The sequence below is a fragment of the Trichechus manatus genome, unplaced genomic scaffold (assembly GCF_000243295.1).
Source record: "Trichechus manatus latirostris isolate Lorelei unplaced genomic scaffold, TriManLat1.0 scaffold00055, whole genome shotgun sequence".
Lineage (NCBI taxonomy): Eukaryota > Metazoa > Chordata > Mammalia > Sirenia > Trichechidae > Trichechus > Trichechus manatus.
Window position 1 is genome coordinate 3,242,612 of NW_004443991.1, and position 11,873 is coordinate 3,254,484.

The 11,873-nt window shown below is 39.9% G+C and overlaps 1 pseudogene; it reads right to left on the reverse strand.

The window, feature by feature from the left end:
- Positions 1 to 5,250: 5,250 nt before the first annotated feature.
- LOC101351857 (nuclease-sensitive element-binding protein 1 pseudogene) overlaps positions 5,251 to 11,873 on the reverse strand; it is a 13,883-nt pseudogene continuing 7,260 nt past the window's right edge.

Genomic DNA, 11,873 nt, shown 5'->3' on the forward strand with positions numbered 1-11,873 from the left:
GTTTCTAGAAATTTGTCCATTTCCTCTAGGTTTTCAAATTTGTTAGAGTACAATTTTTCATAGTATTGTTATGATTCTTTTAATTTCAGTTGGGTCTTTTGTGATATCACCCATCTCATTTCTTATTCAGGTTATTTACTTCATCTCCTGTTTTTCTTTTGTCAGTCTGGCCAGTGGTTTATCAATTTTGTTGATTTTTTCAAAGATCCAGCTTTTGATCTTGTTAACTTTTCAATTGTTTTTCTATTCTCTATTTCATTTAATTCTGCTCTAATTCTTATTATTTCCTTTCTTCTAGTGGCAGAGGGCTTATTTTGCTGCTCTCTTTCTACTTGTTCGAGATGTAGGGTTAATGTTTTGATTTTGGCCCTTTCTTGTGTTTGGATGTGTGCATTTATTGCTATAAACTGACCTCTGAGCACTGCTTCTGCTGTGTCCCAATTGTTCTTATAGGCTACATTTTCATTCTCATTTGATTCTGTGAAATTCTTTATTCCATCCTTAATTTCTTCTATAACTCAGTAGTTTTTAAGCAAGGTGTTGCTCAGTTTCCACGTGTTTGATTTTTTTTCCTTGCTTTTTCTGTTATTGATTTCTACTTTTATAGCTTTATGATCAGAAAAGATGCTTTGTAATATTTTGATGCTTTGGATTCTGTTAAGGCTTGCTTTATGGCCTAATACGTGATCTATTCTGGAGAATGTTCCATGTGTGTTGGAAAAGAACGTATACTTGGGTGCTGCTGAGTGGAGAGTTCAGTATATGTCTATGAGATCAAGTTGGTTGACTGTGGCATTTAGATCTTCCTTGTCTTTATCGAGCTTCTTTCTGGATATTTTGTCCTTCACCAAAAGTGGTGTGTTGAAGTCTCCTACTATTACTGTGGAACTGTCTTTCTCTCTTTTCAATGCTGTTAGAGTTTGTTTTACGTATTTTGGAACCCTGTCGTTGGGTGCGTAAATATTTATTATGGTGATGTCCTCTTGGTGCACTGACCCTTTAATCATTATATAGTGTCCTTCCTTATCCTTTGTGGTGGATTTTACTTTAAAGTCTATTTTGTCAGAGATTAATATTCCCACTCTTGCTCTTTTTGAGTGTTGTTTGCTTGATGTTTTTTTCCATCCTTTGAGTTTTAGTTTGTTTGTGTCTTTAAGTCTAAGGTGTGTCTCTTGTTGACAGCGTATAGACGGATCGTGTTTTTTTATCCATTCTGCCACTCTGTCTCTTTATTGGTGCATTTAGTCCATTTACATTCAGTGTAATTATTGATAGGTATGAGTTCAGTGCTGTTAGTTTGATGTCTTTTTTTTGCGTTGTTGATAGTTTCTTTGTTCCACTAAATTTTCTGTGCTGAGTCATTTTTCTTTATGTATTTTCTTTTCATCGTTGTTGATTTTGTATTTGCTGAGTCTTCATGTTTTTCTTGTTTTTTATTTTGATGTGTAGGATTGTTAGTTTCCTTTGTTTTTACCTTAATATTTACTCCTATTTTTCTAAGTTTAAACCAGTCTTTTATTTCTTTATATCGCCTTGACTTCCTCTCCATATGAAAGATCTATGACTACATTTTTTAGTCCCTCTTTTTTGTTTTAATGTTGTCATCTTTTACATATTGACATCTCTATTTCCCTATTTTCAGTGTTTTAGCTTTGATTTATTTTTGTGACTCCCTATCTGGATTGATATCTGGTTGCTCTGTCCTGTGTTCTAGTCTTTGTTGTTATCTGATGTTATTGATTTTCAGAGGACTCCATTTAGTATTTCTTGTAATTTTGTTTTGGTTTTTGCAAATTCCATAAATTGCTCTTTATCTGGAAATGTGCTAATTTCACCATCATATTTGAGAAACATTTTGCTGGATATATATTTCTTGGCTGGCAATTTTTTTCCTTCAAGGCTTTATATATGTCATCCCATTGCCTTCTTGCCTGCATGGTTTCTGCTGAGTAGTCCGAGTTTACGCTTATTGACTCTCCTTTGTAGATGACTTCTCATTTATTTCTAGCCGCTCTTAAAATTCTCTCTTTACCATTGGTTTTGGCAAGTTTGACTATAATATGTTTTGATTATAATATCTTTTGGTGACTTTCTTTTGGGATCTACCTTATGTGGGATTTGATGAGCATCTTGGATAGATATCTTCTCATCTTTCACGATATCAGTGAAGTTTTCTGTCAACAAATCTTCAACAATATTCTCTGTATTTTCTGTTATTCCTCTCTGTTCTGGTACTCCAATCACTCATAGGTTATTCCTCTTGATAGAGTCCCACATAATTCTTAGGGTTTCTTCATTTTTTTTAAATTTTTTTATCTGATTTTTCCTTAATTAAGTTGATGTCAAGTGCTTTATGGTCAATCTTACTAATTCTGACTTCCATTGCCTCAATTCTGCTCCTATGACTTTCAATTGAGTTGTCTAATTCTGAAATTTTATTGATAATCTTCTGGATTTCTGATTGCTGTCTCTCTATGGATTCTTGCAGCTTGTTAAATTTGTCATTATGCTCTTCTCTACTCTTCTTAAGTTCATCTATTGCTTTTTCTGTGTGTTCCTTGGCTTGTTCTGCATTTTGCATGATTCTTCCTGATCTCTTGAAGAGTTCTGTATATTAATCTTTTGTATCCTACCTCTGGTAATTCCAAGAAGTTCTCTTCCTCCAGAAGGTTTTTACATTCTTTGTTTTGTTGGCTTGCTGAAGCCATCATGGTCTGCCTCTTTATGTGATTTGATATTGACTATTGTCTCTGAGCCATCAATAAGTTATTATATTTATTAATTTTATGTTTGCTTACTGTGTCCTAGCTTCTTGTTTTGATATGTGCACGTAGGCTGCTCGTTTGAGCTAGTTTTATTATTGGTGCCTTTGAAGATCTGTTACTAGGCGTGTGAGCCCAGAAGTCTGTTTATTTTTCTTGTATGGATTCAGCTCAGGTGTCCAGGTAGTAAGTCATCAAGTGTGTGGTACAGGCTCTCACCTACAGTCCTAGACAGGTGAAGGTGATTGGTGTAGGCACAGGTATCTGGTTGCAGTAGGGGTTCATGTGCTGAGCAAGGCAAGGGGCTGATGGCTGCCCTTGAGTGTGTGGGAGGAAAGCATGTCCCTGTTCTTCAGAGCACATAGGTGGGTGGGTTTTGCAGCCAGACTATGAGCACCCAATGATGTTGGCTGTAAGGACTGGGAGGCACCACTTATTCTTGGACCCCTGTGAGCCACCAGTCCTCAGGTCCCTAATGTGGGTAGATGACGACCCTGCTTAATGGGCAGAGTACTGTCAAATGTTATGAACCTACTACTTCGCCATATAGCTGATACAGCTGAAGTTAGGCTTCAGGTATATACCCTGTTGTACTGTGGTAATGAGGGCTTATGCTGCTGAAATGGGTCCACACAGATCTATGCAGGGGTGAAACGCATTCAAAGTCTGTGGACCCCTTATGCCTGTGCCTAGGCAAAGGAGCTGTGCTTATCCTGAGTTCTTGGCTTAGGGGAGCTGGCAGATTATTTTTTCCTGCTTGTTAATTTGTTTCCTCTCCAAGGCCAGGAGAATGGCTCAGGGAGTGTGATGGGTCCAGAAGTAAGACCTGTCACACACCAGGAGCCATTCTTCCAGCCCAGGGGACTTGTCAGTTGCTGAAGCCTGCCTGGGACCTCGTGCAGAGCAGGGAGGGGGCAGGTAAATGGGGGAGAGGTTTTTCTCAAAGGGGGTGTTTTTTGATCTGCGCAGTAGGTCAGATGCACGTACTTATCTTTTGCCAATTGAGCACCACCTTTCACTGGCTCTGGAGGCCCAAGCCACTCGGTCTCTCCCTATGTGGAAAACACCTCCTGAGTGCCACTGCTTGCCTCACTGCACACGCCAGCCTATCTGGCCTGAAGGGTGCTGTCTCCCACCGGGTCAGGCCCAGCAATTCCTCGCTGGTTCTGAACTGTCTCTCCCTCCCCCTGCTACTCATTCTGATTCCTCAACTTTGTCTTTGATGTTCAGGGCTCCTAGATTGTCATATATAATCGATTCACTTGTTTTTTTGGTCTTTGTTGTAAAAGGGACCATAGGAAGCATCTGACTACTCTGCCATCTTGGCCCCGCCTTCCCATATTTCCTAATTTCTTAGTAATTCCTGGCAGTGATTCTTTGTAAGTGGTTCACATCAGCAAGTTGTTTTCATTTTCTGGAATATAAGTGAATCTAGTGATTTAATTTCCTTCAAAGCAAACTAGCTTCAATTCCTCTAACAAGATTTTCTACCGCTTATAACATGAATGTCCTTCTGCTTGTTAGAAAAAGATGTAAGCAAAAAGAAAGTTGAGTAATTTTGTTTTCTACTTTTCATCCTTTAACATTATCCTCATCTCTCTCTAACAGTGGACTTTCACTTTACTTATTCTTCTTGAAATTGATGTAGCTGATGAGACCCTTTCTATTGTTCATAGCAACACCCCTCCCTACCCCCCAAGCCTAGCTTATTCTAGTCTTTAGCATTTCTAATAGAATACTTGTAAGTCTCTAATACTCTTTTATATCTCTTTATAATCAGGTGGCTTTTATTTCGTCCTTATTTTTTGTGCCATTTTAAAATTGACTTCAACAGAAATGTGTAATCATATAGGTTTCTTTAACTGCTGCTTCCTTTGCATCCCCTGGAGATCATATTTTTTAAAAAAACATATTTAACACCTTTATTAACAGGCACTTGTAGTTGTTGACTTTTTAAAAAAAATCAAGTTGTAAACTTTTATTACAAATTATAAATTAAAAAATCAAAAAACCAAACCCGTTGCTGTCAAGTCAATTCTGACTCATAGCAACCTACAAGACAGAGTAGAACTGCCCCATAGGGTTTCCAAGAGTGCCTGGTGGATTTAAACTGTGGACCTTTTGGTTAGTAGCTGTAGTTCTTAACCACTATGCCACCAGGGTTTCCAATCAAAAATTAGGTTCTTAAAAATCTCACCTTGATCAGGTATGAAACAATCTAAAAACCTTTAAAGGTGTACCGAGAAAAACTTGACTTAAAAAAAAAAATTGTCATTACCAAAAAGAGACGTCTTTAGGTAAAAATAATAAAAATCCCAAGCTGCATAGATAATGCAGGTAATTCTATTTACCTGGTGAACAGGCAAAAAGCAAGAACTTGAGATTTTCAGCTCCAATCTTTTGTTCATTTTTTATTGCTGGAATTTCGTATCCATTTCTTCTTGTTGGATGACTAAACCGGATGATGGCAGAGACCATAAACCAATCTTTACTCAACCCCACCCTGCTCAGCCTCGGGAGCGGACGAATTCTCGGCTGGTGGATAGGCTGCTTGTGTCTCTTTGTCATCTTGTGGTTTAGGGTTTTCTTGTCGTTTGCTTGGGTAATTGAAGTTGTGGCGGTAAGGACGTTGAGGTGGCTGCTGACCCTGGGTCTCATCTCCATGATTTTCCTTATCCTCTTCATTGCTGCCCTGCCTTTGGCGAAGAAGGCCCCTGTGAAATTGTGGTCTGTGACCCCCATATACATTCTGTCTCACTAGTCTACCTTGTCCTCCTGCACCCTGGTTGTTACACCCTCCGTCACTTCTCCCTGAACATGAGGGTTGGAATACTGTGCTTGACGCCCATATGGTCTCCACAGGTGGCAAGGTGGGAACCATTGCCTGCAGTAGGGACCTGGCCTTGAGGAGCACTGTCCGATCCCTCCTTTTCTCCACTCTCACTATTCGGGTACTTGTGCTAGGAATTGCGTGGAGTACCCCTACAACGTGAGTAACGTCTATAGTGGTCGCGGTCTGCTGCATATTTACTGCCTTGCACTGGAATTCTACCAGGGCCTGTAACATTTGCTGCCTCCGCACCGTTTTCTCCTTCAACAACATGGAACTCCACAGTCTCTCCACCTCCTACGCTGCGAAGGTACTTCCTGGTGTTCTTTATGGCATCCAGGTGTACAAATACATCTTCCTTGGTGTCATTCCTGTTGAGGAGACCATATCCATTTCTTACATTGAACCATTTTACCGTTCCCACAACCTTCCTTGTGATGACCTTCTTGTCCCCACTGATGGGAGGCCGCCGGTGCCAGGCTTGGTGTCGGCAGCTGGGTCTCGGCCTCAATATGCATGGTTGCGGTGATAGTGACCAGGTCCGCTGCGGCAGCTATGGCTCCTCCTGGGGTGTGACGGTAACTAGACAGGCAGCAATGGTGGGCTGCTAAGGGGTCTCTGAGATCGACTCTCCGCTCCCCGCTACTGATAGAACTCTGGAGATCACATATGATTATATTTTAACTCAGTACAAACAACGGTGTTCACTGACCCTAAGTGCCAGGACCTGAGCCAGGGCTGGAGATTCCTAGGTGAATTAGAGATGGACCCCGCTGTCAAAGAACTTAACACTCTCTTGAGAGAATCAAGCTTACATACCACCACAACACGGTGTGGTATGTGTTCTCTAACAGTATTCACAAAGACCTGGGGAGCACAGCAGAGGGATGGGTTTAATTCTGCTTGCACGGTATTGAGAACCCAGTAGGGTGGTTGTAGAGAATCACAGTAAACTTAAGACAAAAAATGATGTTTGGGCAAGAATGAATAAGATTTTGCAGACGTGAGAAGCTGGATAATATGGTATCGTTTCCAGAAGCAATCATATGAACAGAGGCCCAAGTAGATGGTGTATTCTGTGCTTAATATCTAATGCTTCAGCTAGTGTAGAGTACTTCTTGGGAGAGTGAATAGAGATAACTCTGACATTAAGAAGGAGCAAAAGGATGAGGAACCTCATGTTATAGCTAAAGAATTTGGATTTATTCCAAATGGAATAAGCTTGAAAGTTCTTGAGAAGAGGAGGGAGCAGAATGGTTATATTTCTGTTTTAGAAAAATAATGCTGGTGACATCATCTTAGTAGGATATGTTTGATTTTGAAAAATATGGCAGAGAAGTGGAAGATTAAAGTGCCAACTAATGCAGTGCAAAATAACAGAGAGGAGGGGTTAGAATTGAGAGCCACATTAAGGAGGTAGAATTGATAAGATTAGGTGACTGGTTATGGGGGAATGGAAGTAAGTAAGGTGATTCAGAAGCTTCTCATATGGTTTTATTTTTATTAGAGTCTACCATTTCTGTTGAATCACTTTTAGGATCCCTGGATGTGAGATCATGTCTGTCTTTTCTCTGAACTTTTGGAAACTGTTTTCCTAATGGCTAGTGAGTGTGAACTAATTTTACCCAGTGTTCTAGTCCTCATGTCTTAGAAATTCCAAGATGACCTCATCACATTTTTTAACTGTTTTTATTTTCAGATTATTTTAAACTTCAGAAGAGTTGCAAAAATAGTCTAGTGAGTTCCCATATGCCCTTCATCAGCTTCCCGTTATGTTAACATATTACATAACCATAGAACAACTTCAAAAATAAGAAATTAACCTTGGAAGAGTATTACTAACTAAACTACAGAATTTATTTGGATTTAACCTGTTTTTCCACTAATGTTCTATTGTTCTGTTCCAGGATCCAATGCAAGATCTCATATTGCATTTAGTTGTAATGTCTCCTCACCGCCTGTAATCTGTGATGCTTTCTCAGTCTTTCCTTGTCATTCATGACCTTGGCACTTTTGAAGAGTACTGGTAGGTTATTTTTGTAGAATGCCCCTCTATTTGGGTTTGTCTAATGTTTTCTAATGATTAGATTGAGGTTATGCTTTATTGGAAAGGATACCACAGATGTGATGCGTCCTTCCCAGTACAGGCATACCTCATTTTATTGCACTTTTCTTTATTGTTCTTCACAGAGGTTACTTCTTTTTCACAAACTGAAGGTTTTTGGCAACGCTGCATTGACCAAGTCTACCGGCACAATTTTCCAACAGCGTGTGCTCACTTCATGTATCTGTGTCACATTTTGGTAATTCTCATAATATTTCAAACTTTTCGTTATTATTTTATCTGTTATGGTGATCCGTGATCAGTGATCTTTGATGTTACTATTGTAATTGTTTTGGGGTGCCAGGAAGTGTGCCCATATAAGATGGTGAACTTAATTGATCAATGTTGTGTATGTTCCGACTGCTCCACTGACCAGCCATTCCCCATCTCTCTCCCTCTCCTTGGGCCTACCTATTCCCCGAGAAGTGACACTATTAAAATTAGGCCTATTAATAACCCTAAATGACCTCTAAGTGTTCCAGTGAAAGGAAGAGTCATACATGTCTCACTTTAAACCAAAAACTAGAAATGATTCAGCTTAGTGAGGAAGGCATGTCGAAAGCTGAGACAGGCAGAAAGCGAGATCTCTTGCGCCAGTTAGCCAAGTTGTGAATATAAAGGAAAAGTTCTTGAACGAAATTAAAAGTGCTACTCCAGTGAACACCTGAATGATAAGAAAGTGAAACAGCCTTATTGCTGATATGGAGAAAGTTTTAGTGTTCTAGATAGAAGTTCAAACCAGCCACAACATTCTTTTAAGCCAAAGCCTGATCCAGAGAAAGGTCCTAACTCTCTTAAATTCTGTGAAGGCTGAGAGAGGTGAGGAAGCTGCAGAAAAAAGTTTGAAGCTAGCACAGGTTCATTCATGTGGTTTAAGGAAAGAAGCCATCTCCATAACATAAAAGTGTAAGGTGAAGCAGCAAATGCTGATGTAGAAACTGCAGCAAGTCTTCTAGAAAATCTAGCTAAGATAATTGACGAAGGTGGCTACACTAAACAGCAGATTTTCAATGTAGATGAAACAGCCTTATATTGGAAGAAGATGCTGTCTAGGACTTTCATAGCTAGAGAGAAGTCAATGCCTGGCTTCAAAGCTACAAAGGACAGGCTGACTAAATGTAGCTGGTGACTTGAAGTTGAAGCCAATGCTCATTTACAATCCCCCAAATCCTAGGGCCCTTAAAAATTATGCTAAATCTACTCTGCCAGTGCCCTATAAATGGAACAACAAAGCCTGGGTGACAGCATATCTGTTTACAACATGGTTTACTGAATATTTGATGCCCACTGTTGAGACCTACTGCTCTGAAAAAAAGTTTCCTTTCAAAATATTACTGCTTATTGCCAGTACATCTGGTCACTCAAGAGCTCTGATGGAGATGTACAATTATTGCTGTTTTCATGTCTGCTAACACAACATCCATTCTGAAGCCCATGGATCAAGAAGTAATTTTGACTTTAAGTCTTATTATTTAAGAAATACATTTCGTCAGGCTATAGCTGCATAGATTGTGATTCCTTTAATGGATCTGGGCAAAGCAAATTGAAAACCTGGAAAGGATTCACCATTCTAGATGCTATTAAGAACATTCTTGATTCATGGGAGGAGGTCAAATATCAACATGAACCGGAATTTGGAAGAAGTTGATTCCAGCCCTCATGGATGACCTTGAGGGGTTCAAGATTTCAGTGAAGGAAGTAACTGAAGATGCGGTGGAAATAGCAAGAGAACTGGAATTAGAAGTGGAGCCTGAAGATGTGAGACTGAATTCCTGCAATCTCCTGATAAAATTTCAGTGGATGAGGAGTTGCTTCTTATGGATGAGCAAAGAAAGCGGTTTCTTGAGATGGAATCTACTCCTGGTGATGATGCTGTGAACATTGTTGAAATAACAACAAAGGATTTATAATATTACATAAACTTAAGTTGATAAAGCAGCCACAGGGTTTGAGAGATTGACTCCAATTTTGAAAGAAGTTCTACTGTGGGTAAAATGCCATTGAACTGCATCACATGCTACAGAGAAATCTTTCATGAAAGGAAGATTCAACTGATTTGACAAAGTTCGTTGTCTTATTTTAAGAAGTTGCCACAGCCACCCCAACCTTCAGCAACCACTGCCCTGATCAGTCAGCAGCCATCAACATTGAGGCAAGACCCTCCACCAGCAAAATGATTATGACTCACTGAAGGCTCAGATGATGGTTAGCATTTTTTAGCAATAAAGTATTTTTTAATTAAGGTATGTACATTGTTTTTTTAGACATAATGCTATTGCACACTGAATAGACTTAGTGTAAACATAACTTTTATATGCACTGGGAAACTAAAAAAAATCATGTGACTTGCTTTATTGCGATATTTGCTTTATTGTGGTCATCTGGAACCAAACCCGCAATGTCTCTGAGATGTGCCTGTACTTCATGTCAGAGGTTCATGAATGTTGATATGTATTACTTGTGATGTTAACCTTGATCACTTACCTAAAATGATGTCTTCCAGGATTCTCCACTATAAAGTTACTATTTTTTTCTTCCTATTTTCATTATTGAATATTTAGGGGGAAATACTTTGACAACATGCAAACATCCTGTTTCTGTGTAAATTTTTATCCACTATATTAGCATCCTTCAGTGGATCTTGCCTGCATCAGTTATTACTGTGGTATTTTAATGGTTATTTTCTACTTATTAATTAAAATTCTTCTGCAAGTAAAAGTTGTCTCTTCTCCCCCATGTATTTGTTTATTCGGTCATTTATTTATATTAGAATGGTGTTATGGATTGGAAGTGTGGTCTCCCCCAAAAGAGATAATGAAATCACAAACCCCAGTACCTGTGAATGTAACCTTGTTTGGAAGGCATTAGCAGTTAACATGAGGTCATTCTAGAGTAGGGTGAATGGTGTCCTTATGGAAGACAAAAAGACACACAGAGGGAAGATGGCCAAGTGATGCCAGGCAGAGGTTGGAGTTGCAAGCTAAGGGACACCAAGGACATCCGGCTGTCACCAGAATCTAGGAGAGCCTCAAAAGGAATCAATACGGACAATACTCTGATTTCAGACTTCTAGCCTCTGGAACTCTGAGACAATAAATTTCTGTTCTCATAAGCCACCCCATTGTGGCACTTTGTTATAGCAGCACTAGGAAATGAATACAGATGGACTCATGAATATCTATCTCGTTATTAGGGTCATGATCTAGTATTACTGTAATTTAATTTGTTGGTAATGGTTTTCCAACTTTGGCCACAGGGAAGCTCTTTTAGGCTACTGTGCCCTTTAAACAAGCTTGCATTCTTTATTTTTGAGCCCTCCATTGTTTTCTAGCACCATGGATGCTCTAGGTAGGCTCTTGTATTTTCCTTGCCCAGCCCTGGAATCCACCAGTTGTCCAAAGAGCCCTCACACTTTTTAACATGATCCTATCACTTCTGCTTCACCAAACAGTTCTTCATGGTTGATTGGAATTAAGTAAAAAATAACAGAAGGTTAGATTAAGGGTTCTCTTTTATGCTTCCTCAAACTTCTGAGTGAAGAAACTGTCAGTGAGGCAAGTTGAGCTTGCATTTAACAAATATTTTTTTTATGTTGCTGCTGGTTTAGGTATGAGGATGTGCCCTCTGGTACCTGAGGGAGTAGTCTGTAAGCAGTTTACTCCTTATTCTGACACCTCACACTGGTGTCAAAAAGAAGAGCTATCTCCGGCAATATGGCGCTCTAGGCAGAAGTACCACGCCGTCCCTCCACAGCAAAGATCCAAAAAACTAAGCCAAACAGAGAATGCAACAATCCTGAAACCCTAGAACATCAAATGAAGAGATAAAGAACTCAGCCAAGCACCAAATGGAGTGAGAATACTGACAGAGAACGGAGAGCGAGGAGAGATTCATGAAGATGTCCCCTACCAGCTAACACAGCACGGATCCACCATCTTGGACTCCTATCAGAGACCAGCAAACGGGGGTATGAGAAAGCAGCCTCACAGAGCATCCAGTGGGAGACAAAATAGCCGCTTAGCTCCACACAACCATCTCCCCACTGCATCCTGCCTACCTGCACCATGCACTTGACATCACACCACCAAGCAGTGCAGGCACGGCCTACTGGAACCTGCCCAGCACTGATTACCGACCCGCCCTGGTGGCTGTAGCGAGTGCCACAAACAACCCGTCC